The sequence below is a fragment of the Neofelis nebulosa genome, chromosome 14, assembly GCF_028018385.1.
Source record: "Neofelis nebulosa isolate mNeoNeb1 chromosome 14, mNeoNeb1.pri, whole genome shotgun sequence".
NCBI lineage: Eukaryota > Metazoa > Chordata > Mammalia > Carnivora > Felidae > Neofelis > Neofelis nebulosa.
In genome coordinates this window covers 15,753,794-15,761,106 of record NC_080795.1, presented here as the reverse complement: position 1 = coordinate 15,761,106, position 7,313 = coordinate 15,753,794, and the positions used below count along the sequence as shown (strand labels likewise).

At 38.3% G+C, this 7,313-nt stretch overlaps 1 pseudogene; it reads right to left on the bottom strand.

Moving 5' to 3' along the window:
- Positions 1–204: 204 nt before the first annotated feature.
- Positions 205–6,972, bottom strand: LOC131494509 (programmed cell death protein 6-like; annotated as a pseudogene).
- Between the last annotated feature and the right edge of the window lie 341 nt (positions 6,973–7,313).

The following is a 7,313-nucleotide window of genomic DNA, read 5'->3' as shown; positions in this document are numbered from 1 at the left end:
ATTTTAAAAACGTAAGGCACATAAAAGTCTCTGTCCAAGGTCTATATTATTCTTTAAATTTCTGTTGGTTAATAAAGATATTCCCACTACAGAACTGGAGCTATCTAGAAATGCACATGATAAACTTTTTGCATGCAGGATACCTGAAATATTATTATATCTTACCTCATGACATAATTGAACAGTCTCAAATCAAATGTTTGTATGTGAATAATGATTATAACTATTGTTGTTATTTGCAAAACCTTAATCAGCTTATCCACATATGTACAGTCAGGTCCCCAAATGTTAATTATATAAAATCTAAAGGAAGAATAGTATCTACCTGCATCTGTGTTCCATTTCTTTAAAGGGAGTTTTGGCATTTTTAGTCCTCCTTCCATGAGTCATGTTGCTACTTGCAAAGGCCAATGTTATACAGTGCTGAAGACCATGGATGGATACTGCTCATATGACACCTGAATCCAGCCATCCTGATCCATATCACAACACCTGAATATATCTGTCAACCCCTGCAAGATGATGCAGCCCTTGATGAAGTCATCAAGGGCCCCCATACTTGTATGTCACACTTGTGGATGAAGATGTCGTGAAACTGGTCAGAGGGCCCATACACTGAAAGTGCTTGCTTGAGCTCCTTCTTGTCAACCATCCTAGAGTGATTCCTGTTCATAAGTGTGGAAGACATTCTGCCAGTCTGTGATGTATTTCCAGATAACAGTGAACTCGCTGAAGGTCACACCAGCCTTGTTCTCTTGGTCAAACATAGATATCATTGACCTGACAGTCACTGGATTCAGTGGAGTCCACGTGCCATTGGATAGTGCTTGCTGAAGTTCATTGTCCAGTATCATTTGGCTCCTATCTTTGTCAACCCTCTGGGAACCCTCTGGGAAAACTCTGATCTGTCAGCGCTACACCTCTGGCAGGGCGGGACGGAAGGACAGCAAGGGTAGGTGGTCATGGACCCAGGCATGGTTGGGATGAGACATGGGAGAAATTTTACATATTTTAAATACTAACCCTGTATTGGACATATCATTTGAAGGCAAATGCCTTCTCCCATTCAGTAAGTTGCCTTTTTGTTTTGTTGATGGTTTCCTCTGCTGTGCAGAACTTTTTTATTTTAATGTAGTCCCGATAGTTTATTTTTGCTTTTGCTTCCCTTGCTTCAGGAGACATGTCTAGAAAAATGTTGCCACTGCCAATGTCAAAGAAATTATTGCCTGTGCTCTCTTCTAGGATTTTTATGGTTTTAGGTCTCACATTTAGGTATTTGATCCATTTTGAGTTTATTTTTGTGTATAGTATAAGAAAGTAGTCCACTTTAATTCTTTTGCATGTAGCTGTCCAGTTTTCCCAACACCATTTGTTGAAGAGACTGCCTTTTTCCCATTACATATTCTTGCCTCCTTTATCAAAGATTGACCATACAATCGTGGGTTTATTTCTGGGCTCCCAATTCTGTTCCGTTGATCTATGATACATATTTTTGTGCCAGTATCATTCTATTTTGATTACTACAACTTTGAAGTATATCTTGAGATCTGAGATTATGATAACTCCAGTTCTGTTCTTCTTTTTTCCTTTTTTTTTTTTTAAGACACGTGTACTTATTAAGTGCTTCAGCTTGTCACATTCTTTTTTAAAAAAAATGTTTGTTTCTTTTTGAGAGAGAGAAAGAGTGCATGCTCACAAGTGGGGGAGGCGTAGAGAGAGAGGGAGACACAGAATCTGAAGCAGGCTCAGGCTCCAAGCTGTCAGCACAGGGCCTGGCACCGGGCTTGAACTCAACAAACTGTGAGATCACGACCCAAGCTGAAGTCAGACACTTAAACTAGTGAGCGACCCAGGCCCCTTGTTCTTTTTCAAGGTTGCTTTGATTATTTGGGGTCTTTGTGGTTCCACACAAATTTTAGGATTATTTGTTCTAGCTCTATGAAAGCTGCTGTTGGTATTTTGACAGGGATCACATTAAATCTGCAGATTTCTTTGGGTAGTAGGGACATTTTAACAATATTTGTTCTCTCAATTCATGAGCATGGGGTATTTTTCTATTTATTTGGGTCCTCTTCAATTTCTTTCATTAATGTTTTATGGTTTTCAAAGTTTGGGTTTTTCATCTCCTTGGTTAAGTTTATTTCCGGGTATTTTCAGTGCAATTGTAAATGGGATTATTTTCTTTTTTTTTAGGTTTATTTGTTTATTTTGAGAGAGAGAGTGAGAAGAGGCAGAAGGGGAGGGAAAGGGAATCCCAAGCAGGCTCCATGCTATCAGTGCACATCCCGACACAGGGCTCTATCTTACAAACAATGAGATTATGATCCGAGCCAAAATCAAGAGTTGGATGCTTAACCACCTGAGTCACCCAAGCACCCCAGGGTTATTTTCTTAATTTCTCTTTTTGCTACTTCAGTATTAGTATATAGAAATGCAACAATTTTTGTGTATTGATTTTGTATCCTGCAACCTTACTGAATTCATTTATCAGTTCTACCAGTTTTTTGGTGGGGTCTTTAGGGTTTTCTATACATAGCATCATGTCATCTGCAGATAGTGACAATTTTACTTCTCTCTTACCAGTTAGGATGTCTTTTATTTCTTTTTCTTGTCTGCTGTGGGTAGAACTTCTAGTACTATGTTGAGTAACAGTAGTGAGAGTAGACATCCTTGTCCGGTTCCTGATCTCTCTTATAGTTGATCTATTTCCTCTGATTTTTCTTTTTTTAAATTATTTATTTATTTTGAGGGGGGAGAGGGGCAGAGAAAGAGGGAGACAGAATCCCAAGCAGACTCTGCACAATGAGCATGCAGAGTGCGATGTGGGGCTCAAACTCAAGAAACTAAGATCATGACTTAAGCCCAAATCAAGAGTTGGACGCTTAACTAACTGAGCCATACAGGCACCCCTGCTTTTTGTTTTTAAAATCTTTTCTCTGCTTCTCATATTTGCATGTCCTCAGTTTCTTCTTTCTTACTGGTAGTGTTCCTATTCATAGCTAACAACAAACCTCACCAATTTTTATCAATTTTTGTTTTGTTCATCTGTTTATGTGTTTATTATTTCTACTGGCACATACTATAATTTTTATGATTATGATTATTACTGAAGTATGTGGTTAAATTTGACCATATACTGGTTATTAAAGTTAAAATTATTTGGAGAATTAGTATGAACCATATGGTGATGATGGCTTCCTCCACTGAGAGTGTCATGGGTAGAACTATGTCCACCAAAAGTTAACATGCTGAAATTCTAACCCTCCATATTTCAGAATGTTAACTTACTTGGAAATAGGGTTATTGCAGATGTCATTAGTTAAGATGAGGTCATCTGGAATAGGATGGACCCCTAATACAATGTGACTGATGCCCTTAAAAGAGAAATTTGGATATAGATATGCACATAGGGGGAATGTCATGAAACGAGTGGAGTTGTGTTATCATAATCAAGAAGGTACCAGAAGCTAGGAGAGAGGCCTTCCCTAGAACTTTCAGAGAGAGCATGACTCTGTCAAAACCTTGATCTCAGAACTCTGGCTTCACAAAGTATGAGACAGCAAGTTTCTATTGTTTAAGTCACCTGGTTTGTGGCAGCTAGTTTGACCTCATTGTGGCAGCTTCAGGATAAGAAAGTGTACTGCTTGCACTCTGGGTGGGGATAAAGAAACCCATGCCTTTGGCTGATGAGTATACCTTAGGCTTAGGAGCTGGTCCTCACAGGGTCATTTAGAATCTCTCTAGTGCTCCTCAACCACCTGGTAGATGGAGACAGTTCTTGACTCAGTGGTCAAAAACAATAGAGTTCAAGGGCAGCATAGAGTTCCCAATCTATGGGAAGACCCTTCAACTCTAGATTTAGCACTGATTTTCTGTTCTATGTACTGTCATATTTTACATATCTGTGTTTACAAACTCAGGGCATTGGTGAGTGACTCTTTCCCCTTCACTACTCAGTCTGAGTTAAAATATGCTTTCACAAAGATGCCTGGATACATTTATAGTTTAGTGAGCCAAATAGCTTTGTTTTCTAAAGGTAGGTCAACTGAAAGAAGAGTTCAATACACTCTTTCCAGCCAATTAAATATTTCTGAAAATAGCTCTTTAGTTAGGCAGTTTAACCTAAATTTTCAGAGAAATAGTGAGTAAGCTTAAAAGCAGATTAATAAAGCAAATAAACCATTCATTATAATTAAAGACTTTATTGATTGAAACTTGACTTATATTGTTAACTTAATTCTAGATTTTATTGTGGCTTGAGCAGAATGTTTTCTCACATTGTTCTGACTTTCCCTAGTCATCAGGCTAACTTCTAGACTGCTTTTTTCCACCTTGCATGCATCATCCATATTCAATCATAAATGTCTATTTATATAATTCTTAATACCAGATCTTGAATTAAAAGCAAAAATAATGGTGATTGTTTATATGTATAGAATGCCTTCCAGTACACAAGGCACTTTATATAACAGAAGCTTTCCTAAACCACTTTCACATATACAGTCTACTAGATGAAGAAAACTTTTCATTTATTTCTGGGCACACTGAGGACCAGGGACTAGCAGGCCCCTTGTCAGCAACCTGGTCACCTTTGTGCCCCACAGTGGAGGAATTTGTACCAAGTTCTCTGTGCCCTCAAAACTGTTTAAGTGAGGAGTACTTGTTATTGTAATTGTATGATTTAGATAAATGTTATATAAATCAGTGACATAGGAGTGCAAAAAAGAGAATTGTGTCTATAAAATCTAAATCTTCAGAAGGACCACAAAAGACAAATCACATCAAAAATCAATCTGAGGTGTGCCCGGGTGGCTCAGTTGGTTAAGCATCCGACTTCAGTTCAGGTCATGGTCTCACAGGTCATGAGTTCGAGCCCTGCATCAGGCTCTGTGCTGACAGCTCAGAGGAAGCCTGGAGCTTGCTTTCAGATTCCGTGACTCCTGCTCTCTTTGCCCCTCCCCTGCTCACACACACACTCTCTCTCTCTCAATAATAAATAAAAAACATTAAAATTTTTTAAAAAATCAACTTGAAATTGGTTGTGGAACAGACATCATAAAAAAAATTGAGAGACAAATCTGGAAGAATTCTTCCCAGGTCGCTTTTCAAATGCTTTAAATTGTTACTTTAACTTTAAAGACACACAATAGAAATCATAGACAATAAACTTTATGAATGTTTCACCAAGGAAGGAAGATTCATCTTCAATGACACAGTCAGGCTATGGTTGGCAGAATAATATTCCCACCCCTATCATCAAAGTTATCCACATCCTAATCCTCCAACCCTGTGAGTATGTTACCTCATATGGCCAAAGGGGGTCTTTCAGATGTGATTAAATTAAGGATCTTGAGATGGAGAGATTATCCTGGTTTATCCAGTTTGATCCAAGGTAACCCCAGTGGTCCTTGTAAGTGGAAGGGAGATAGTAGAGTCACAGTCCGAGAAGGAGATGTAATGAGGGAAACAGAGGCTGGAGGGGTGAGTGCTGGCTTTGAAGCTGGGAAGGTACCATGGGCCAAGGAATGTGAGGGACCTCTAGAAGCTGGAGAAGGCAAGGAACAGATTCTTCCCTGAAGCCCCCAAGGGAGGCTTCCCTGTAGCCCTGCAGCCCTACAGACACCTTGCTTTTAGCCCAGTGAGATCCATTTTGGACTTCTGACCTCCGGAATTAGAAGAACAATTTTTTATCCTTTTAAGCCACTGTGCTTGTGGTAACTTGTTACAGCAGCAATAAGAAATTAATTCACATAATTTTTTGAAGTTCGTTTATCCACATATGTATAATAAGTGTACATTCAAGTTTGAAATTAAAATTAAATCATTATAGTGTGTACGTATCACTTTTTAACAATTTCCAATTTACCCAACTTTTTGGTTAATTGACCAACCACAGGCTCCAATTTTTTTTTTTTTTGAGTGACAAGACTATTATTCTATGTGGTAACTCATTTTATCCACAGTTTTGTGAAGTCCATATCACAATTGCTTTCAAAGTTCTAGTTTTGTCTTTGTCTCTGGCTTTCTGATTGGGGTGGAGGAAGTCATTTAATTTTCTTCTTATTTTCATTTATGAAAACTGGGGGCTTGGACTTTTACACTCAAACAGTGTATGATTTTAAAACTTTCATCAAATAATCTCACTTATCTTCTCTCACCTGTTTAATTTGTAGCTGAAACCCTTGGGTTTATCTATGCTTTAGCTCTGATTTAACTTGAAATTAAAGTCCGTGTGCTTCACAGCTGCTGGCTGCCCTTAACCAGGGACTTACAACTGAAATGTTTGAAGAACAGTGGAGTCAAGAGACCAGGATTTCAGATCTGATTGACACTAACTAGCTGGGTGTCCTTTGACAAATCTTTTAATCTCTCTGGGCCTTAGTTTTCTCATTTATAAATTATGAAGTTGGAGTCAATAATTTTTAAAGTCTTTTTTAGCTTTACAATTTTATGACTCCATAATTTAATTCTAGAAAAATTCGGCTGTAAGAAATGCTAAATTTCTCATCAAGGTGGGAAGAAAAATATTGTGGTTTGTAGGATATGCATGCATGTTCCTGTATATTCCTATGAATATCTTTTCCAAGAAGTTGAAAACATGTATTTACATTCTGTAATTTACCTAATTCCCCCCCCCCCCCTTATCATACAAACCTAAAAACTACATTTAGACACAAATGCCTTTTTGTTGGAATGACCTTGTCTTAGCCATGGATACATCCTGCAAGACACAGCAAGTTTCCACTCGGTTACGGACATTGAGCTCAGTACTAGAAGCTCCAACATGTCACATAGGAGGAATCAGACTTCAAGACAGATCCATTCTAGTATTACCTGATAAGTGCTGTCACAGAAGGTAGTACAAAATGCAGAATATGGGCAAGGGAAGAAGTGGTTAATCTCGTCTGTAGTAGTGACAAAAAAGGTTTTTGCACCTTTTTGAACAAAGGCTTTTTGACCCACAAGATGCATCCTGAAGGTTCTAAAAAATAAAAAGCAAGTTTGGGGGTCGGGAGAGTATTTCAGTCATAGAAAATAGCCTGTTCCAAATGCAGGGGTGTGAAAGGCATGGCATAATTGGGAAAAAAGGTGAAAATTTCATCATGTTTAAATAGAGAGCAAGTGTGATAAAGGACTGGGAAAGTGCATAGAAGATAAGACAGAAAAAGTGCAAGCTGTTTTCTACCAAGCTAGAGGTGACAAGAAATCAGCAAGTGTCTTCCTGGTGAAATGACATGATCAGGTGTTATTTATAAAGGGATAATTCTAGGGACGCCTGGTGACTTGGTCAGTTAAGTGTCTGACTTTGGCTC